Raw genomic sequence first — 23672 nt, forward strand, 5'->3', positions numbered from 1 at the left:
TTGATGGCAGTAAGGATAATCTAAGGGAAAGCTCTCACATAAAGGGTTATCCAGGATTTGTGAACTCTCCTTGACAATCCACCTGTGTATCCTACAGAGGACAGCATATCTTCATTAGAGAAGATCAAGAGAAATTAACTTTGTTGATCAATATCTGCTTGGCATGGAATCTGGCAAAGAGAGCAAATTAATAGTCTTAAAAAAATCTCTTTCCAGCTGTTTCTCCCTGTCCTTTCTTATCCATGTTACTCCCTTTATCCAGTGATGGGCAGTAAAGCAAGGTAAATGTCACATCTTCATTAAAAGGTGAGGCTTCTCTAACGTGGGGGAGGTCAGGGTGGGAAGACATCCAACACCTACTTGTCTTCTTGAACAATTGGTACAGGAGCTGTCTGGTTCTTCCTCCACCTGCCTGGTTCATAGGTACCCACATCCCAGATGTGAAGCTCAAAGATAAAGAAGATCCTGGGTGCTGGCTCTGTTAGCTTGCACATCACTTTGTGTTTTTATCCTCCCCCTTTTCATGTCCCCTTTCACTCAATCTGGCTTATTCAAACTGACACCTTCTCACATGGAACCTAAAGGAATTACTTTGGCATCATTTTCACTGGAAATTAGTGGATCCACATGTGCTCATAACTTTTTCATTTCCTATTTCAGAGGGAATAGATTTGTTATTTTTATGTAAGTACTCTGATGACTTTTACTTAATTCTTTATTTCTTTGGTCTTGGGTTTCTATACTCTTTTCCTTTATTAAAAACTTTTTTTTTAATTAATTTTTTATTGGAATATAGTTGATTTAAATGTTGTGTTAGTTTCTGCTGTATGGCAAAGTGAATCAGTTATACACAGACATATATCCACTCTTTTTTAGATTCTATTCCTATATAGACCAGCACAGAGTATTGACTAGAGTTCTCTGTGCTATACAGTGGGTTCTAATTAATTTTCTATTTAGTAGTGTGTATATATCAGTCCCAGTCACCCAGTTTACACCCCCATGTTCAGGTCTAATTTAGCGCTTTTACAGCCTGTATTTGATGTCTTTGTCTGCTGTTCATTAAAAACTTGGAGTGGGGGGATTTTTGACTTCTGCAATTAATTAAAAATTATGGGAATCTCTTTCAAAAAGAGGATCAGATCAAATCTTTTGTGCCATGGCTTGCTGAGGTTCAGAAATTTCATGTGGAGTCTGGGGCTGAGAATTAAGAATTCAGATTTCAAAGTGATAGTCTAAAGATTCTGGATTCCATTTTATGGAGTACATCAAAGCAGGATGGAAGAATCACGTGACTCACAACACAGGCAAAGATAACTAAAAATTTAAGATTCTAGCTGAGATTGTGAAGAGTGACCAACTTGGGAAACAGACCACTTTATATCTCTTAAGTATGTAATTAAACCTTCTATAAGGATACATATATAATATCCAAACCCATGTAAGAAATAGTAAAGCCAGTAAGATTGGGAGTCATGTTCATAGAGAACTTTCTGGTTTACTTGTTATTCCTTATGGTAAAATATGTTTTCTCACTGAGTCATCACCACATCCTTGTGAAGAAGCCATCACCATTACCTTACTTTATAGATGTAGTGATGGAGGTCAGAAAGTTAGGTTAATTGCTCCAAAGTCACACACAGTGATTGAGACTATCCATGTTATCTGGTTTTGGATATCAGTTTCCTTCTGTACATTTATTTAAGACTACATTTTGGCAAATGGGATAGGGACCAAAAAAATAAACATATCACATTTAGAACCTTTCCTTTCCCCTGCCTTCTGAAAGGAAGACATCTCAGGTAGGCAGCTAATTTTGTTCTGCGGAATCACATAAGGGAACAGAATTGGTAAGGGCAGGGAAGTGCTAGAGGGAAAGAGGTATCAAGGGGGATGAGAGCAAATGCAGGCTGAAATTTGAGAGGTGGTTTTTGGGCATTTGGGGAGTATGGGCCATGAACTTGGTAGAGCAATGAGGAAAGAGGATGAGGAAAGTCTTGAGGAGTTCTATTATCATTATGAACAGACTGCTTCCTTGGTGCCTTTAAAAGACATTTCAGCATAGATGGCAATTGCTTTTCAGATTTCCCTGGAGGGTGGCTGGTTCTTTTGGATTTAGTGTCTCACTACAGATGGCCTAGCATTATGGGTGTTAGGTGAGCTCAAAAGTCAAGATGGTAGTCTAGGTTTTCACTCTCAGGTTCAGTTAGGTAAGGAAAGAGAGATCATCAGCGTGCTATGTCCAAGCTCAATGGTGCCAAAAGGAACTCAATGATGCCGAAGAGAAAGCAGCAAAGGAAAGGTTTTTCCCTCAGCTTTGTTGGTAGAGGTCACAGTTAGACCTGAGTCAAAGAGTCTCTGATTAGAATTCTGAGTATCTATGCTTCTGAAGTCTCTCATTTCTCTTTAAGGCCAGGAAATTCTTCTTGGTGTTAATCTGATCCATCTACAGTTGCACAAGGACCATGGATATCCTTTTATTTATAGGAAGAGAAATAGCACAGCTCTAAAGGGAGACTTCTTGGCAATTTCCCCTCATTTCATAGCTTGTGGTGAGCATGGTCTTGTGACTCCATTCCCCTGGTGTAATCGTGTGCACAGCCATGTCAGTCATGGGTCATGAACCAGGCATGCAGACGTGCTGCCTTAGCTGAAGGACCGACCTTGTCCCAGAAGAGAATCCAGTGAGCCTCAGCCCAGTCAGAGCTGGGAATAGGAGAATCTGAGGCCAAAGATAGACTCTGGCATACCTGGCATTGTCTGGCTATGTCAGGTCGGATTTTGCTGAGAATCGGTATTCGATCTGCTGGTTTCAAGGCTGTTCAGGGTGGGAGGTTGATTACTCCCTAGTGACAATGTGCTTCCCTAGGGCTAAGTGTCAATGCAGCAGTGTGTTTGATAGTTTGATGAGGAGTAGAAGCAAATACTTTTCTTTCCTGTCCCTTGGGGTACTTCCTTCTACAACGTGAAACCACTATGCTTGCAAAATGATGTGCATTCTTCATTCCAAAATATTAGCTCCTGATTAATACCGTAATTTAGGAGATATTGTTTAATAGCCCCCTACCCCCACCCTTTGGTTGCAACTATATTTCATTTAAGATGACTACTTTAAAAGTAACTGCCCTCATTTAATGAATCAATTTTACCTGTAAGTTTATAAAAATTACCCACCATACTTCACGGTCTTACCTTGTGGGGTTCATTTTTGTATCAGATAAGACTCTTTGGGTTGCAAACAACAGTTAAAAAGCCAAGTCAATCTAATTCAAGTTGGAATTTAACGCCTTATGTGACAAGAAAGACCATAGGTTTGTTAGCAAGGCTTGGTTGTGCCTCCCAGGCCCATCTATTTCCATCTCTCAGGTCTATCCTCCTCCTGGTTGGCTGTAATTTTGTCCATGCTGTTAAGACAGCTGCCAGTATAGACCTAAAGAGACACTAGTGACTGGAGTGGCTTAGGTAATTTGGAATCTGTCTGAGAAGTCTTGTATCTGAGCCTTGGTTTCTTCATCTGTAAAATGGGAACAATAATACTTCATCTACAGAGAATTAAGGAAATGAGCTTATGAAGGTGTGTGCCTCTATGTCTAAGAACATGGACTTTAGAGTCACATCTGGCCTCTTCACTTATTAAGTTATTAATACTTGGGTACAATGAGAAGACTTATAGTACCTGCATTATAGGGTTGTTAAAATTTAAAATGATAGATGGTATATAAAATCTCTAAGAGGGTGCCTGGCACATGGAGCCACTCGATACATGGTAGCTATTATTTGAGTAGCATTTTGAAGTGACCACCAGTGGCTTGAAATGAAAAAAACCAACTCAGGCATGGGAAATGGCAGGGAAAGGGCATGGAGAGTGATTCATAAAGGAGGCATTTTGGGTGAGGGTAAGGTTGGATAGTGTCCCTGTATACAATGTGGCTCTTGCACTTTGTATTAGAACCATGATAGAAGGACAGACACTAAGGGATGGTCTTGGCTTCCCAGGTGGCACTAGTGGTAAAGAGTCTGCCTGCCAATGCAGGAGACATAAGAGACGCAGTTTCGATCCTTGGAGGAGGGCATGGCAACCCACTCCAGTATCTTTGCCTGGAGAATCCCCTCGGACAGAGGAGCCTGGTGGGCTACAGTCCCTGGGGTCACACAGAGTCGGATATGACTAAGTGACGCAGCATGCAGCATGCAAGGGATGGTCTGGAGAAGAGCCTGTCAGTCAGCCAGGAGGGCAGCACCTTGGCCACTCCCATCAGGGGTGCTGTGGTGCTAGGGTGTCCTTTTGTCCAGTTACCACTGCCTGGCTTAGTGCCAGTGTTTGCGTCACTGACTTGAATTGCCTTCAGTGTCAGAGACGGTTTCCTTAAACCCTCAGTGGTGGCAAATCTTCCTTATAGGAGAGTAGATTTTAAATTTAGAACCAAATCTAATGAACAGGGTTAAGGATCAAGCTGAGTAATTCTGATTCAGATTAAAAAATATCAAGTTAAACTAGTGTGATTCCTCCTGCTAACCCCTGGTTTTTAAAAACAACAGGATGAGTAAGTTGTAGCACTCTAAAAAATCAATTTTATAATTTCATATTTTACATATAGAATATAATAACTCAAATTACAGAGTACTTGCCACATACTAGGCATGATATTGGGGCTTCCCTGGTAGATCGATGGGTAAAAGAATCCACCTGAAATGCAGGAGACTCAGGTTCAATCCCTGGGTCGGGAAGATCCCCTGGAGGAGGGCATGGCAACCCACTCCAGTATTTTTGCCTGGAGAATCCCCCATGGACAGAGGAGCCTGGTGGGCTACAGTCCATAGGGTTGCAAGGAGTTGGACCCGACTGAAGTGAGTGAGCATGCACACAGGCCTGATATTAAGTGTTAAGAGTTTTAAAGATTGATAGTATTTCTTCTTTGAGAACCTAAAAAAGAAAGAGAACAGATTAGTCATCATAATGGGATGAGATCATACTTGTAGAGTTTGGATTCTGTGAGCAGGCCTAGGGCAGGGGTGGGGGATTTTGGGAGGTTTTAATGTAGAGGTGATGTTTCAGAAGGATGTTGAAGGAAAAGTATGAATATGCAAGAATAGAGTATAGGTGGGTATGGGTGTGTGTGTGTATCTCAGAGAGAAGTTTTATATGTGAAGGTTTTGGTGACCATGAATGTCAGGAGAATGTCCTGAGGAATGAGTAACCTGAAACAGATGAAACACTTAAGAGTAATGTCTCCCCACCCCGCCACCCCCCAACTTAGTTTTGGCCAGGACAGGCATTCAATTTTTGATATCTAACTAAGGTTAGCGTTTGAAGAATCCTTCTAGGATGTCCTATCTTAAAAGTCAGCAGGTAAAAGGCAGCCAAGAGAAATATGTGAGTTCTGCAATTATCCCTCCCAACAATCTTGTGAGGATTTTACAGATGAGGAACCTGAAGCTCAGTGGGTTTAAGTAATTTGCCTAAAATCTGGAAGGCCAGGAAGAAGTGAACTGGGATTTGAAATGGAATATGCCTCCAAACAAAGTCCATACTCTACTCTGAATATACTTTCATCTCTATCTGATGACTCAGGACTTCATCTCATCTCAGGACCACCATTCTGAACAAGAGATTGTTCTGTGTGCTTTGGTAGCTGGAGATGGAGCTGCGGGTGCAGGGGGCTGAGTGTATGGACCAATCAGAGGCGAAGCCCAGACCAGTGGCTCTCAGATTTCAGAGTGTGTAAGGTTCCTTACTCCTTGGAAGGAAAGTTATGACCAACCTAGATAGCATATTAAAAAGCAGAGACATTACTTTGCCAACAAAGGTCTGTCTGGTCAAGGCTATGGTTTTTCCAGTGGTCATGTATGGATGTGAGAGTTGGACTGTGAAGAAAGCTGAGAACCAAAAAAATGATGCTTTTGAACTGTGGTGTTGGAGAAGACTCTTGAGAGTCCCTTGGACTGCAAGGAGATCCAACCAGTCCATCCTAAAGGAGATCAGTCCTGGGTGTTCATTGGAAGGACTGATGCTGAAGCTGAAACTCCAATACTTTGGCCACCTCATGTGAAGAGTTGACTCATTGGAAAAGACCCTGATGCTGGGAGGGATTGGGGGCAGGAGGAGAAGGGGACGACAGAGGATGAGATGGCTGGATGGCATCACTGACTCGATGGGCATGAGTTTGAGCAAACTCTGGGAGTTGGTGATGGACAGGGAGGCCTGGCGTGCTGCAATTCACAGGGTTGCAAAGAGTCAGACACGACTGAGCGACTGAACTGAACTGAAATGAAGGTTCCTCTGGGAGATCTGTGATGTTTCTGATTCTCAGATCCCACTTGTGAGGGTCTGTCTCCTTGTGAAGCACCTTGGGTGATTCTGACACAGATGGGATGCGATTCACACTTTGATGACCATCACCCTAAGTGAATTTCCTATGTGAACACCTCTGTTCTTCTTCCTTCCCCCTTCTTTCTTTTCTTCCTTCTCTTTCCTTGTTTTTTCTTTTCTTTCTTTTGAGGTTTCTGTTGACTGGGTTCAGATGATTTGACGAGATTATACGTAAGTACTATTCCTCGACTCTCCAATAAGATTATGCATTCCTTGCAGGCAGGGATTGGGTACTTTGTGTCCCTTTCACTGAGGCTTACATGAGTATCTTCCCCTAATTAAAACATACTGGGTACCTATTACCTTCTGATTACAATTAGGCATTTTGAAAACTTTAATTCAGTCCAGGTAGGCATGCTCAGCCATTTGCTTAAACTTTTCATGTTGTCTATGTGTTCTTTTTCCTCCTAGTCTATGCCTCTCTACTCTTCTGCCTTTCACATGATCCTGCAGGGTCCTAGATGGGTAGAACGTAGACTAATGCTTAGCGATTCCTTTCCAATTTCAGTTCTCAGCATTTCTTCCAGCCTCTGGTGAAACATCACCCCTTAGAAATCTCCAGACCTGTGCTTCCCCAGTCATGCTCACCTATTCAGATGCTTTTCTCATCTTGGGCTCCTAAAGAAAGGAAATCCCATTTTAAAAAATATATTTTTTAATTGAAGGATAATTGCTTTACAGAATTTTGTTGTTTTCTGTCAAACATGAATCAGCCATAGGTATACATATGTCCCCTCCCTCTTGAACCTCCTGCTTTTGTTTGCTTTTCGTTCAATTCTCCTCATTGTGGCTGGCTTAGTATCTGGGTTTCCCTCTTTTTGTTCATTGGATGCGAGGGCTGTGTGGGTGACCTGGACTCATTGTGGTTAAGTTGTTTTCTCTTCTCAGCTTAGTGGATTCCTTGCATAATATCACATAAGGTGGGGTTTCTTTCTGTCTCCTTGCCTTGGCCCAGACACCTGGATTCTGAAGTTAAGTTGCATGGGTTCAAATCCTGCTTGCTGACTGAGCTTGGGAAAATGTTTTAACCTCTAATCCCCCATTTCCTCACCTGTAAAATGAGAACCATTAGGTAGTTGTGAGGTTTATATAAAATGACGCATGAATGAGAGTACTGATTTATGATAAATGCTGTTGCAATTATTGTTATTGGTAATTATTTTTACTTTTTTTTCACTTCCCCAATTCAAATTCTGTCCATCTCCCAAGACCAGCTGGAGCTCTTCTTCATCCACAAAGCTTTTTTTTTTCATCTACTCAAACCAGCAGGGAACTCTGTCCTAAATTCTCATGATCACTCATGTCTGAGGTGAATGCTTGATTGCCTTTAATATTTAATGTTCTGTTAGTATTGCACTAGGTCCTAATTGGCTTTATTCTTGGTCCCTGGTGTCAAGAAAAGTCCTTGAATACTGATAATAAAGACTGTCTTTTTCTTTTAGCCTCTCTCCACCAGTTACATTAGTAGCATTACCCTTTTTTCAAGTGTCATGGTTAAGGATGTATAGATCAATACACTCAACATGAACTCATTTGGGATAAACAGAGATGAAGTGGCAGCGTCTATACCCCAAGTGACAGCATCCTGGGGTCCATTACTCAGCTGGCTCCGTCCAGTTGCTGCTCTTAGTACATGTGAAGAGGTGCTTATTCAGAGAGAAATGCATTTTAAGGTTTGAATGAGTAACCACTGGAAGACCTTGTTTTGCCACCCATCTCCTTCTGAAGCTGGTGACTCTCAGCCCTGGATGCACAGCAGAATCAGTGGAGAGCTTTAAAAATACTGATGTTCAGGTCATATTCTTGGCCAGTTAAGTACAAATCTCTTTGAGGGACACACAGGTATAGTATTTTTTTTTTTTTTAGGTATAGTATTTTTAAAAAGCTTACCAGGTGGGGTTCTTTCTTTTGAGATTTTATGAGTTTATTCTGTTACCAATTCATATTACTTTGATAAAACAAAATACATTTTAATTGGAAGTTATAATACATTTAAGAACTTTCTTCTCCACTAATACATTTGAAAAGCTTACCAGGTACTTTATGGTTTTATTATGCAGCCCAGGTTGAGAAGGTTACATGGCTCTAAAACCAGGGCCACAACCCCGTGTGTGTGTGCTAACTTGCTTTAGTCGTGTTCGACTCTGCAACCCTATGGACCGGAGCCTGCCAAACTCCTCTGTCCACGGGATTCTCCAGGCAGGAATTCTGGCTTGGGTTGCCATGCTGTCCTCCAGGGATCTTCTGGATCCAGGGATCGAACCCAGCTCTCTGAAGTCTCCTGCACTGGCAGGCAGATATTTTACCACTAGCCCCGCCTGGGAGCCCTCCACAGCCCCTCATTTGGTAAATGGGCATTAATTTAAATTTCATGCATTCATCCTGTTTTTCTGGAGTGGGCTGCAATTGGCTTGTAGGAATTAGCTTTTAAGAGAACACGTGTCTTAAGGGTCCAAACCAGGCCCTGAAAGAGACAGTTTATTATCTTGAGGCTGCTCCCAGACAGTATGCCTAGAAATAGAATTTTCCTTGCCCTAGGTCACTGATGCCATAGTAGAGAACTGACAGGGCTCCCTGAGGACCTAAAGTATTTATAACTCTTACAGTATTGCTGCAAGGTGAGCTTTGCTGCCAGAGGCCTGAATTGGGGCAGTTACTGAGGTAGAGGAGCTGGGCACAGCTGCTCTGAGCTTCTGGGGAAGCAATTCTTAGCCCTGAGGCAGAGGGGCTCAGGTGTCTTTCCCAGAGAACAGAAAGGAGCAAGGCCAGGGAGCAGACTCCCCCAGGCTTCCTCCTTCATCTTGTCTGAGGTATTTTGCAGAGGAAGCAATTAAGACTTAAAAAACCCCAGATTTCTTGAAGTATAATTTACATAACATAAAGTTCATCTGTTCAATGAGTTTTAGTAAATTTACAGGGCTATGCAACATTCCCACAATTCAGCTTTAGAGTATTTTTATTACCCCTAAAAGATCTTTTGTGCCTGTTTACAGTCAGCTTCTACACCTATTTCAGAAGCAGGGAACCACAAATCTGCATCCATCTCTGTAGTTTTGCCTTTTCTGGACATTTCATGTAAACGGAGTCTCCAATGTGTAGTTCTTTTGTGTCTTTCTTTTTTCACTTAGCAAATATTTCTGAGCTTCATCCATGTTGTAGCATGTATCATTTGTTCCTTTTTTATTGCTAAATAGTATTACATTGTATGGATGTGCCACATTTTATTTATCCATTCATCTACTGATGGCCATTTGGATTGTTTCCGCTTTCTATTATAACTAATGCTACTATGATCATTAGTCCATTTTGTGTGGACATGTTGTCATTGCTCTTGGGTAAACAGCTTGGAGTGGACTTCAGAGATTACATGGCAAATTTACATTTAGCTCTTTAAGAAACTGCAAACTGTGTTCCAAAGTGGCTGTGCCATTTTCTATTTCCACCCAAAATTCATGAAGGTTACAGTTTCTCCTCATCTTTACTACTGCTTGTTGTTATCAGTGTTTTTGATTTTAGTGTGCTGTGGTATCTCGTTATGGTTTAGTTTGCATTTACCTAATGTGGAAAATTCTGAAAGAGATGGGAATACCAGACCACTTGACCTGCCTCTTGAGAAACCTGTATGCAGGTCAGGAAGCTACAGTTAGAACTGGACATGAAACAACAGACTGGTTCCAAATAGGAAAAAGAGTACGTCAAGGCTGTATATTGTCACCTTGTTTATTTAACTTATATGCAGAGTACATCATGAGAAACACTGGGCTGGAAGAAGCACAAGTTGGAATTGAGATTGCTGGGAGAAATATCAATAACCTCAGATATGCAGATGACACCACCCTTATGGCAGAAAGTGAAGAGGAGCTAAAAAAGCCTCTTGATGAAAGTGAAAGAGGAGAGCAAAAAAGTTGGCTTAAAGCTCAACATTCACAAAACTAAGATCATGGCATCTGGTCCCATCACTTCATGGGAAATAGATGGGGAAACAGTGGAAACAGTGTCAGACTTTATTTTTGGGGGCTCCAAAATCACTGCAGATGGTGATTTCAGCCATGAAATTAAAAGACACTTACTCCTCAGAAGGAAAGTTATGACCAACCTAGACAACATATTAAAAAGCAGAGACATTACTTTGCCAACAAAGGTCCATCTAGTCAAGGCTATGGTTTTTCCAGTGGTCATGTATGGATGTGAGAGTTGGACTGTGAGGAAAGCTGAGTGCCGAAAAATTGATGCTTTTGAACTGTGGTGTTGGAGAAGACTCTTGAGAGTCCCTTGGACTGCAAGGAGATCCAATCAGTCCATCCTAAAGGAGATCGGTCCTGGTGTTCATTGGAAGGACTGATGCTGAAGCTGAAACTCCAATACTTTGGCCACCTGATGAGAAGAGCTGACTCATTGGAAAAGACCCTGATGCTGGGAGGGATTGGGGGCAGGAGAAGAAGGGGACGACAGAGGATGAGATGGCTGGATGGCATCACCGACTCGATGGACATGAGTTTGAGTAAACTCCGGGAGTTTGTGATGGACAGGGAGGCCTGGCGTGCTGCAATTCATGGGGTCGCAAAGAGTCGGGACATGACTGAGCCACTGAATTGAACTGAATGATTAAAGACGTTGAGCATCTTTTCAAGTACTTATTTGTCATTCATATATCTTCTTTGGCTACATGTCTCTTCAAATATTTTGCCCATTTTTAAGTTGGTTTATTTCACTTATTATTTAGTTGTAAGAGTTCTTTATATATTCTAGATATAAGTTCCTGATTGGAAATATGATTTATAAACATTTTCTCTGATTCTGTAGCTTGTCTTCTTACTTTCTTGATGGTGTGAAGCTCAAAGGTGTTTAATTTTGCTAAAATTCACTTTATCATTTTTTTTGTATTGTGCTTTTGGTGTCTTATCTAAGAAATTTTTGCATACTCAAAATCATGAAGTGTTTCTCCTAGATTTTAGGAGATTTTAGATTTTCTTCTAAAACTTTTATAGTTTTAGCTCTTGTTTGATTAATTTTGATTTGAGTTAAATCATTTGTCATTTGATTAATTTTGAGTTAATTTTTAGGTATGGTGTGAGTAGGATTCTAAGCTAATCTTTTAGTATGAAAGTGTCCAATTATTCCATTACCATTTTAAAGAAGTTACTTTTTCCCCTTTGAATTGCCTTGGTGCGTCTGTTGAAAATCAATTGACCATAAATATAAGGGGTTATTTCTGGAGTTTCAGTTTCATTCCATCTGTTTATGTTTATCTTTATGGTCAGTACCACACTGCCTTGATTATAGTAGCTTAATGATAAAATTTGCGATTAGAAAGTGTAAGCCTTCCAACTGTGTTCTTCTTTTTTCCAAGTTGTTTTGGCTATGCTGGGCTCTTTGTATTTCTGTGTAAATATTAGCTGGTCAATTTCTGCAAAAAGCCTGTTGGGATTTCTGTGTGTGTGTGTGTTGTGGAACTTATTGATCAATTTGGAAGACAACTGCCAATTGAACAATATTAAGTTTTCTAATCCATGAATACAGAATGTCTCACTTATTTAGATCTTTAATTTCTCTCAGTAATAATTTACAGCTTTTAGTGTGCAAGTCTTACAATCAATACTTTTTGACAGCGTTCCTGCTAGGGAAATTTGTTCGTATTTTTTTCTCCCCAAAGGTCTCATGGAAAACAGTGGAGAGAGATGCATAGCTTAGCAGCCAAGAGCAGGAGGGTGATAAGTGGGAAAGAAACCAGCCTGGAGATCAGGAGGACCAACCCTAATTTTAACCTCTTGGTTTATTGCTCTCTAAAATGAGTATAATATAATTTATTTTGCTTCAAGGTTGTGAGGATTAGAGACAATGTGTGGAAAGGACTTGGAAAGATGTTGGAGTTAGTGGGTGTTCACTATTTGGTGCTTGACCTCGTTGGTGCCTGTGATGATGATGATGGTTATTCAGCCCTGTGTGTGTGCTTTTAAAGGGTTCCCATCCCGGCCACTGAGTCTGTTTGCAGTTCAAGGCAGAGGCCAGCGAACCACAGGGAAGAAGGGAACATTCCACCTCATTTGACCCTCAAACAACTTAAAAACTTTATTTAAAAAACTATAAGTTTTTATACAATTTAAAAGGTTATTTTCCATTTAAAGTTTTTTTTTTTTTTTTTTTAAACTGGCTGTTTCCCCCATTTTGCACAACAGATCCTCGAGCCTGCCTGACACCCAGTAGCCTGTGCCTCGCATCCTCCCGTCCCTATCCTGGCCCCCCCACTGCTAAGCACGGCTCTGTCCTCTGTGTCTGTGAGTCTGCTGCTTCTTTGTTATACTCACTAGTTTCGGGTATTCTTTTTTAGATTCCACATTTAAGTGATATCAATTGGCATTTGTCTTTCTCTGTTCAGACAACTTACTGAATTAGTATTTTCATCCACACCTTGCACCTAGGAGACTGATGTTCAGGGCCATAAAGTCAAGTTCCCAAGGTTACAAGTTAGGAAGAGGTAGAGCAGGATGTAAACCCTGAAACTTAAACCCAGGCTTGCCTGACTTCAAACCCTCTGCCTTCCCTCTACATGTACCACCCCGTCTGCCCCCACCAAGTCTCATCAGGGGATCTACAAGGCAACGATAAATCCTGGGTGAGGCACGTAACTCTTCAATGGAAAAATGGATACTGATAAGTGATTACTATATCTTGCTTATCTTACTTAACATGTTAAAGATTTAATTCTGCCTTGAGATTCAGCAAGGATTAGATGAGAAAACCAAGATGAATTCATAAGGGTTGATGACAGGGAGATATTACAAAAGTCACCTGTTTTACATGGCTGTAGAGATGGAGATAAAAGGCAACTTTTATTTCCAATTTTCAGTGCAACCTGACGAGTGCTAAATTCCACCTTACAGCTTTGATTTTCTCAACTGTGATTGAGAAAGATGAGAGCTGGTGAGAGAAAGGTGGAGGCTGTGGCAATATTTTATTTCAGATCTGGTGAGAGAAAGGTGGAGGCTGTGGCCAAGTGATATCTCAGATCTGGTGAGAGAAAGGTGGAGGCAGTGGCAATGTTTTATTTCAGATCTGGTGAGAGAAAGGTGGACGCTGTGGCAATGTTTTATTTCAGATCCAGAGTGGCAAATGTCCCCCTGCTGCTTACTCTGGACTCATTCAACAGCACCACAACTACCCGTGTATATGAATGCAGTCTAAAGTTGACTCTGAGCTGATGGTTCACCAGTTTTTTTCTTGTTTCCCAAGTAGGAGATCTACATTTGATTTCTAGCAAAGCCTTTAATAGGAAAGTGCATAGGTTTTGGAATCAGTTAAATGAATTTTGTTGCATTTATACTATCTGCTGGTTTTGTGGTCCTGAGAAATGTAATCGACTTATCTGAGTCTCGGTTTGTTCGTAGAAAATGATGCAAATAATCGTCTCAAGGAGTAAAATGAGAGAATGTCTCTAAATAGCTTATTAGTGCCAGGTGTATGTTTTAGACAGAGTACGTTTGCTTCCTTCTATGGTAGGAAATAACCAGATTTAGTTTTGAAGAAATCTCACTGTGAGCAAGTATATTAGTCAGATTTTGCTGCAGTAACAAATAGCATGCAAATCTCTGTGGTTAAAAATCACACACATTATTTCTTGCTCATGTCCCCTGAGGGCTGAATTAACTGTTGCTTTGCTGGGCTGCACTGGTTTACATTGGAGGTTCTGCTCATTGTATCTTTTCATTTCAGGATCCTGTTGAGGAAGCATGCTCTTCTCATGGCAGGGGGAAGGAATTTTAAAAAGCTGGAGCCAAGTGATACAAGTGTATTTAAAGTTTCTGCTTAGACATTTATATCACATCTGCTCACATCCATTGTCATATGGCCAAACCCCAAATCAACTGATGAGGAAGTATACTTTACCTAAAAGGAAGCATGGTATGGGCTTTGTAAAAGAATAAAAAGCTACCTTAGCAAGTAAGAATTTTGATGGAAGCAATTCTTGGTAATCCAAGGAATAATAACTATATAAATGGAATCTTGGAGCTTCTTTGTTTTTATCTTTCCTTTTGGCTGTGGCAGTTTGCCTGCTTTTACAGTTTTTCTTTTTAAGAGCAGAGCTGATAAAAGATAATTTGTCAGAAAATATTTTCCAAATTTTCTTCTTACCTCATTCTTTTCAGCCACTTGCAGATCCACCCTTCTTTACTTGTTCAAATGTTGCCTTTCTTAGACTCCATTCTCTTCTCCTTCTATGCTCTTTTCTCTGGGTGATCTTATACAGAACCAAGGCTTTAGTTGATTATTCTCTGAGTAATCTTTTTTCAACATTTCCAGCTCAGATGCCTTGGGGCCTCAGACCCATATCGCCTGCTGCCCACATGACATCCCTATTATAATGACATATAAATCTCAATGTAACAGAGCCCAACCCTTGTGAGTCTATCTTACCCTCTAGGAGCAGACCATCTAGCCATTTGTATACATGGAACCCTAGAATGCGTCCTTGCTACTGTCTTTTCCCTCCCTTGCTTATCCAATCCATTTGCAAGTTCCCTAGCCTTCACCTCTTAAGGGCCTCTCTGATTAGCCACTTTCCTCCCTTGCCCCACATCTCCCCCTTACCCCATCCCTGTCCCCACCAAACCACGATCTTCTGTCACCTGGACTCTGGCAATAGACCCAACTGTCTTCCTGTATTGTTTCCTTCCCCTTCTATTAATAATTTGTTTTTAGCACTACAACTACAGCCAGAGTCATTTAAAAAAACTTGAACTTGACCGTTTCTCTCTTTCACTTAAAACTCTTAAAGGACTTGCTATGTCTTTAAGGATAAAGCCCCCAGTCCCGTCCATGGCCCTCGGGGGCCTGTGTGATCTGGCTTTTCCTGTCTCTCCCGTTTCATTCAGCATCACTCTCCTCTGTCTGTACTGAACACTACAGCGCTCTCCACTTCCACAACCTTGAACGTGTCATGCCGTCACCTTCCTTGAGGACTTTGTACATGCTTCTCTCTGTATGCAATGTTCTGGCCCTGACCCCTGTCCTTGAAATCCCAGCTGAGATGGCCTGTCGTTGCTGAAGCACTCCCCAGCCTCTCCAGGCTGAGAGTTGTTTTCTCTTTTATGATATAAAAACATTTACTCATATTTTAATGCGTGTAGGAGGCATCTTATGTTATTGTTTGCTAATGTGACTCTCTGTCTGGGATTCAAGGTCTGAGGCATAGTTTTATTTTATTCTCCAAACAATGGTTTAAAAAGTTCTTCTGAGCTTAAATAAAACTGTTCCAAAGAGAAACCAAAATTCTCTGCTTCTGGAATTCTTTTGGACAACCCATTCATTTTTTTCCCTGGCACAGTGGAGGCCTTAGAAAAATGGGAATGTCAGGGACAGAATGAACCACCTTAGCACCCATGTATGGGAACTTTCAGATGGGACTTGACACCATCAAATGGGACTAATGTTACTTGATGCCAATAGTACTTCTGAAAGGTAAAGGAGGAACCACCAGGAATATGACCTTAAATTAGTCCTTTCATCTCTTTAGGCTTCAATTTCTTCATTAATAAAAATAAAGGATGTGGACAAGAGCTCTGATATCTCTTCTACTGCTGTTTCTGTGTTTGTGATTTGGGATTTTAGGTCCTTTATGTAATCAATCTCTAAGTTTTAGAGCCACAAATGGAACTTTATGCCCATTTTAACTTGAGGGAAAATGAGAGTGACAGGGATTATAATGGGTTCAAGGTTCATGTAGCTCATGAAGAAATATCCCTCTATGTAGGGATCATTATGGTGAATTTCTTTTTACTTGTTTGCTGGGTGAGGTTGAGGGACTGGCAAGATCTGCCTACATAGATTTTTCCTGGAAACTGGTAATCCCAAGGGGCTTCTTGGTGGGAGACTTGCAGCATTTCAGTGCTTCAGTGTAAAGTCGCTGCAGTGTGAGCTTCAGTGAGCCCACTTCTCAGGGCTTTACGGAGCTCCTGCCGTGTGCCTGGGCCCTGGTCAGGGAGATCCCCTGGAGGAGGAGACGGCAACCCACTCCAGTGTTCTCGCCTGGGGAACCCCGGGACGGAGGAGCCTGGTGGGCTACAGTCCATAGGGTTGCAGAGTCAGACACGACGGAAGGGACTGAGGATGCACACAGGCATGCTGCGTGCATTGTATGGTGCTAAGTTCACTGGAGATAAAGAATTGTAAGCTGTGGACGACTTCTGAGGGAGACCAGATCAAAGGATTAAACCCGTTTTTATCCACTCTTCTCTTTGGGAATGAGCTCAGTGTCACTTAAATGAGTCCATGGAGACCAAAAAGACCCCAAGTCATGTATCAGACTGTATTGTTCTTAGACATTGATCTCTTGTCCTGAATAATTGGCCTGGTTAAGAAACCAATCAGCCTGCACCCTTTCTTAATCTAACTGCACTTAGCATTGTTTTCAGATTGTCCCATATTCTCGGTGGTTCCTTCCTTACCCCTCAGAAGTATCAGAAGTATTATTGCCAGAGCTGATCGCCTGTATACCATATCTACCATCTGGCTGCTTGTAAGGAATGGATAATCCTTTTAAAGTCTTAGTAGTAATAGATGATCCATTTGGCCCTATTTTCTAACATTAGCTTTGGGCTTGTATCCAATCAACAGGTTTTGAATTTGAATCCTAGAGATGAAGAGTGGTTAGCAACAGGGAGGAGTTGACATGAAAAATCATGAAAAATCAAACTGGAAAAATGAATTTTGTTAATTTCCCTAACATAGGAGTCTTCTTTGCACAGAGGAGGACGCTAAGTTGGTAGATAAAACACAAAGCTTGGCATCAAGAAGACAGGCCGGCTGAGACCCCAGTGCTGTCAGGGTTAGCCAGTGAAATAGGACCACAGGACCATGCTAGCATTTTAAATTTGGTTTACTTAATTAAATTTTTGCCATTAACTCTTTTTTTTAAATTGCAGTATAGTTGATTTACAGTGTCGTGTAGTTTCGGGTATATAGCACAGTGATTTAGTTATGTGTGTATGTATATATAACATGTATATGTATATGTATGCTTTTTCAGATTCTTTTCCCTTATAGGTTATTACAAAATACTGAGTATAGTTCCTTGTGCTATACAGTAGGTCTTTGTTGGACCTCTGTTTTATATGCATGCATGCTCAGTCGCTTTGGTGATGTCCAACTCTTTGCACCCTTATGGACTGTAGCCCACCAGGCTCCTCTGTCCATGGGGTTCTCTAGGCAAATATGCAGGAGAGAATTGCTGTGCCCTCCTCCAGGGGATCTTCTCAACTCAGGGATCAAACCTGTGTCTCCTGCACTACAGGCAAATTCTTTACCACTGAGCCACCGGGGAAGCCCCATATAGAGTGGTAGATATGTGTTAATCCCAGACTCCTAATTTATCCCTGGCCCCCTCACCTTTCCCCTTTGGTAACCACCAGTTTATTTTCTAAGTCTGTGAGCATATTTCTATTTTGTATAAAAGTTCATTTGTATCTTTTTTTTTTTTTTTCAGATTCTTCATATAAGTGATATCACATCATATGTCTTTATCTGGCTTACTTCACTTAGTATGATAACCTCTAGGTATATCCATGTTGATACAAATGGCATTATTTCATTCTTTTTTTTTTTCTTTTACTGAGACAGCATATTAAAAAGCAAAGACATCACTTTGCTGACAAAGATCTGTGTAGTCAAAGCTATACAGTAGTCATGCATGGATGTGAGAGTTTTTTCCAGCAGTCATGCAGGGATGTGAGAGTCGGACCATAAAGAAGGCTGAGCACCAAAGAATTGATGTTTTCAAATTGTGGTCCTGGGAGAAGACTCTTGAGAGTCCCTTGGACTGTAAGGAAATCAAACCAGTCAATCTTAAGGAAATCAACCCTGAATATTCATTGGAAGGACTGATGCTGAAACTGAAGCTCCAATACTTTGGCCACCTGCGGCGAAGAGCTGACTCACTGGAAAAGACACTGATGCTGGGAAAGACTGAGGCAGAAGGACAAGGGGGCGACAGATGATAAGGAGGTTAGATAGCATCACCGACTCAATGGACATGAGTCTGAGCAAACTCCGGGCGGCAGTGGAGGTCAGAGGAGAGAGCTGGGTCCTGGTTACCTACCGTCCATGGGTTGCAAAGAGTTGGAGACAACTGAGTGACTGAACAACAATATCAAGTATTCCATTGTCTATATGTACTACATCTTCTTTATCCATTTCTTTCAATGGACATTTGGGTTGCTTCCATGTTTTGGCTGTTGTAAAACATGGCTGTGAACACCGTGGTGCGTGCATCTTTTCGAATTATAGTTTCCTCCGGGAACATGCCCAGGAGTGGCATTGCTGGATCACACGGCAGCTCTATTTTTAATTTTTAAGGAGCCTCCACACTGTTCTCCACAGTGACTGCATCAATTGACATTCCCACCAACAGTGTAAGAGGGTTCCTTTTTCTCCACACCCTCTTCAGCATTTATTATTTGTAGACTTTTTGTTGGCCTTTTGGACCAAGTGCTAACCTTTTTCAATGTTAGTTTTCTTATTCATCCAATGGGACAGTAATTTCTTTCAAGGTTGTGGAAAGGCTTTGTGAGTTGGTTATTAGATGCTGCTCTGTGTCCAGACCTCCCCTGCTCAGGTGGGGTCTGAGTTTGAGGAAGTGTAAGGTGCTGGGTGGAGTCATGAACACTGTTGCCAGAACATGCCCTCAGCCCGGTTGTGGTCTTGAAATCTCAGAGACAGCAGCTCTTGTAGATGAAGCCGAGGGTTCTTCCCACAGCCTGGCTTTGGTCTGTTCATTCTGCAAAGACCTGGCAGGAAGAGGAACTCCAACAGATGGTCTGGGGTGGAGTGGGTGGGCACTGGGAGGGTGATGAGACACTGATCCACAGTTATCCCCCTTTGTAAATCTCAGGCACACAGGTTAAATTATATCTCTCAATAAATTGAACCTCGTCATCATTTGCCTGTTCTCGGCCCTTCTCCTTTTTGTTTTTTTAAATTAAATATACTTTTTACCCTCAGTCTCAGGCTTCCCAGTGGTGCTAGTGGTAAAGAACCTTCCTGCCAATGCAGAAGACATAAGAGACTCAGGTTCAATCCCTGGGTTGGGAAGATTCCTTGGAGGATAGCATGGCAACCCACTCCAGTATTCTTACCTGAAAATCCCATGGACAGAGGAGCCTGACAGGCTACAGTTGCAGAGTTGGACGTGAATGAAGTTACTTAGCATGCACACACCCTCATTCCCACTCACCTTTCATTTTCTTATTCAAGAAAAGTTTAGAAGTGCCTCTTTTATGATAGGCTTTGTTCTAGGTCTTAAGAAACATCAGGAAAAAAAAACAACACAGGCAAGAGTTCCTGCCTTCACAGAACTCAATCCTGCCTTCACAGAACTCACGTTCTAGTTGTAAATATAGGAGTGGGTGACAGTATTTACTACCTTTAAGATGACTATAAAATTTACTTTTCATTACATTTCATTATTATCTAAGGTAAAAATAGAGTTGGGCAAGGGGGACAAGTGTGTGTGTGTGTATGTGTGTGTGTGTGTATGTGTGTATGTATGTGTGTGTGTATGTGTGTCTATGGGGGATTCTGAAGGCTTGTAATTCCAGGCAGAAGAACAACCAGTGCAAAGGCCCTGTTGCAGCCTCCGTGCCTGGTGTATATTTATAGCAGGCATTCAGTGAGGCTGGGGCAGAGTGAGTAGTGGGACGGTGGTAGAAGATGATGTCAGTGAGAAAAACAGAGAGATGGAGGCAGGGTGGCAGATCATGTGGGGCTTTGTAGGACGGTGTAAGGACTTTAGATTTTACTAGAGGATTTCAGGATTTTTGAGAATCATAAAAAATACTCATCATCTTTCCCCCTTTGTTCACTCAGCATTGTGTTTTTGAGATCCACTCATGTTGCCATATGTACGTCTAGTTAGTTGCCTATAACCATTCTATAGCACTCTATACATTTTACCCAGTCACTCTTCCAACTCTGTGCTGCTACACATAACACTGCAACAGATGTCTTCATGTGTGTTCTATTATAGGCTGCATAATCATTTCTGCGGGAGATCTACCCAGGACTGAGTGGACCTGTTGGCTGGTAGGGTAAGCACACACTCAATTTGACTTAAGTGGTGCCGGATTGCTCTCCTGGCTGACTGTACCCATCTCTACTTCCTTCAGCAGTACACATCCCTGCCAACATGTGACAAGATCCAGCTTTCAATTTTTTTTTTAACCAATCTAACAAGTGTAAAGTAACATCTATTGTTTTACTTTGCATTTCTTTGAATACTAATGAATGTGAGCACTTCTTTGTATGCTAGTTAGCTTTCTTTCCCTCCTTTTATAAGTTGCCCATTCATATTCTCAGCCAGTATTTTTATTGGGGTTCTTGCTATTTTTCTTTTTGATTTGCAGGAGATCCTTGAATATTCTGGATATTACCTATAGTTTTTTCACATTTATATTTGAGATGGTCTTTGAGGTAATCTAGTCTAATCACCTCATTTTACATTTGGGGGAACTGAGACCCAAGCAAAGAAGCAGCTTTTTTTTTTTGGTAAGTAACTTCTTAAGATCACACACGCAACGGAAAAGCTGAGACTGGGTTAGTACTTCTCCCAACGTGTCACTACAAGGACCCCTTTTAGTGAAGCAGGAATGGCAGTAGGTGGTGGGCAGGAGCTGTGGAGTGTTGCCCCACCCCACCCCCCCAGCATCTGCATTTCTTTGTAGCCCATAGTGCCACTAACCCTGACATGATGACTGAGACCCGTTTGAGATCCAAGAGGCCCTTGCAGTCTATGAGGTCCTGGGTTTAGTGACCATTTTCTCCTTCCCGTTCGGGACTTTATTTCCTTGTGCTTGACGGATGTTTCTCAAATTTTAGGATGCATAGGATTTACCGAGAGAACATATTATAGTGTAGATTATAAAATTATATATATATATAAAATTATAAAATATAGATTACTGCCTCACCCCTCCTGAGGGTTTAGAAGCACCGAAGGATCCTTAGGTCCCTGTTACAGGTGGTCTGTGGGCCTGATTTTGCGAAACAGTGCACAAATTTCATTAGCTACCTGATCTTCTGTTTCCATACTAGCATGCTTAGTTACTCAGTCGCGTCCAACTCTTTGTGACCCCATGGACTGTAGTCCGCCAGGCTCCTTTGTCCATGGGATTTCCCACGCAGGGATACTGGAGTGGGTTGCCATTCCCTTCTCCAGGGGATCTTCCCAACCAGGATTGAACCCAGGTCTCCTGCATTGCAGGCAGATTCTTTACCATCTAAGCCAGCAGGGAAGCCCATCCTAGAGTTACTTCAGTGTCGTCCAGCCTGCCAAAAAGAACTAAAATCATTCCCTGAACACATCTCTCTTTGTCAGACCTCCATGCTTTCACCCTTACCATTCATCTGAAATGCCCCTTCCTCCATGAAATTCTATGACTTTTAAGAATCTAGGCTAACCATGGCCTCCTGTAGAAAGCCCTCTCTGATTTTTCTGGGACTCAGTCTCAGGAGCACATTGTGAATGGAGAAATCTGGCATGGAGTAGGGACATCCCCTTTGCAGGCACGTTGCCCTTTTAAATCACATGGATACCCACGTGGATAGAAAAGGGGGCTAAAGAGCCTCTTGAGATAGCAACACTCTAGATGAGCTAGTAGTAAAAAAAAAAATCAACCATTTTAATCAAATATAGAGGCACATAGTTTATTTACAGTTGTAGTTCTACAAAATTTATGAAAAACAGCCATCTTCCATGCTTTCTCCCATACTCTCCCCTCCCCAGACACTTGTAATTCTTTTGACTGATTTTTTTGATATCTCTAAAGATTACACTTAGATGGCTTCTATTTTGTTTTCCAGTTTTAAGCACTATTGACTTTCCACTGAAGAGCATAAGGACTTCACCTTTGATCTCCCTCCCTCCACCCGACCATGCCTTCACACGTGCCCTGTCCCACCCCCATATCTTATTGCTTGGCCAGTTTTTACATCCAGCTCACCACCATGGTTCTTTCTGTCTCACTGACTTGTGCTACCAGCCCCCGGGCTGTCTAGATCAGAAGTTTGGGCACCCTCCTTAACTCCTCCCACCCTCTTGGAATCCTCTGCCTATCCATTCTTTCCCTATCTTCCCTGTCCTGTCATTCACAGAACTCTGTCAACTCCGTCTCTGATGTAACTGGGATTCATCTACTTCTCTCTGTTTCTAGTGTCACAGCCCTTGCTTCATCACCCTTGGGTCTCACCTGGAGTTCTGCAGTATGCTAGACTGTGTGTTCTTATATGTCCCTCTGGGCTCTTTCACCTTATAGCCAGAGTGAGCTTTCTAAAACACAAATTAGACTATGTGAGTCTCACGCTAAAAACTCTTGAGTGGACCTTGGGGTCTCCAGGGGACAATTCAAATTCCTTATTGTGGTGAGCTAGACACAAAACTTTGTCTACCACTGGATTTTGTGTTCCTGGCACACAGACTGTATTTGCTTGTCATGAGGTTTGGGCCATGAGAAATGTGAGTTGAAAATTATCAGTCGTTCCAGGCTTGGGCAGTTAAGAGCTACGTGCCTGTTACATCTCTTCTCTGAAGAGATGCTGTGCTGTGGACTCCAGGCCTGTGTTCTAGATGCTGGAGCTGAAGGGTAGAGGAGGGCTGCCCTTCCCTTATCAGACTTTACAGGAGAAGGGTCTTTGTTGTGCTAAGCTAAGCAAACTCTGGGTTTTATCTGCTACCGCAGCAGAACCTACCATAACCCTGGGTAACAAATGGTGGCATAAAGACTTTGGAGCCTGGCCTTGCATCTCCCTCTCATGTGATCTCTCCTGTCTTCCTCCCCTCTTCTACTCTATATTCTAGCTACAATGACGTGCCAGGTCATTTCCCACTTCTGGGTGTTTGCACACACAGTTCTTATTACTTAGAATGTCCCCCTTGCCCACACATATATTCTTTGCCAGTTTGCACTCAGCCAAGTCTCAGCTTAGATGTCTTGTCCTTAGGGGAAGACTTTCAAGACTCCCTGCTACTTACTGTGAGAGGTGCCCTTCCCCTGGGTCCCTTGGAACCCCGTGCTTACTTCACTTACCACTCTGGCTAGAAATCACTTGCTTACCTGTGTTTCTGCCAAACTAGACTATAAGCTCCCTGAGAGTCTTGATTCTGTCTGTTCCCTGTGGAATCCTCAGGGCCAGTCAGAGTAGATGCTGGGCCCATTTGTGTGTATGTGTATGTGTCTGTATAAAGATCCAGGGTCTCTTAGGGGAAGAACTACTGTGCAAATCTGCAATTCATATTTCTTTTGCCAAGGCTTTCCTG

At 42.0% G+C, this 23672-nt stretch overlaps 1 long non-coding RNA gene across 1 annotated transcript in view; it reads left to right on the top strand.

Annotated features, from left to right (window-relative positions):
- Nucleotides 1-23672, top strand: part of LOC122429867 — a 60237-nt gene that overhangs the window by 15244 nt on the left and 21321 nt on the right. The window contains exon 2 of the long non-coding RNA XR_006266166.1: nt 20388-20448. This is a non-coding gene — a long non-coding RNA (uncharacterized LOC122429867). The remainder of the gene's footprint in view (nt 1-20387; nt 20449-23672) is intronic.

The sequence above is a fragment of the Cervus canadensis genome, chromosome 2, assembly GCF_019320065.1.
Source record: "Cervus canadensis isolate Bull #8, Minnesota chromosome 2, ASM1932006v1, whole genome shotgun sequence".
Classification (NCBI taxonomy): domain Eukaryota; kingdom Metazoa; phylum Chordata; class Mammalia; order Artiodactyla; family Cervidae; genus Cervus; species Cervus canadensis.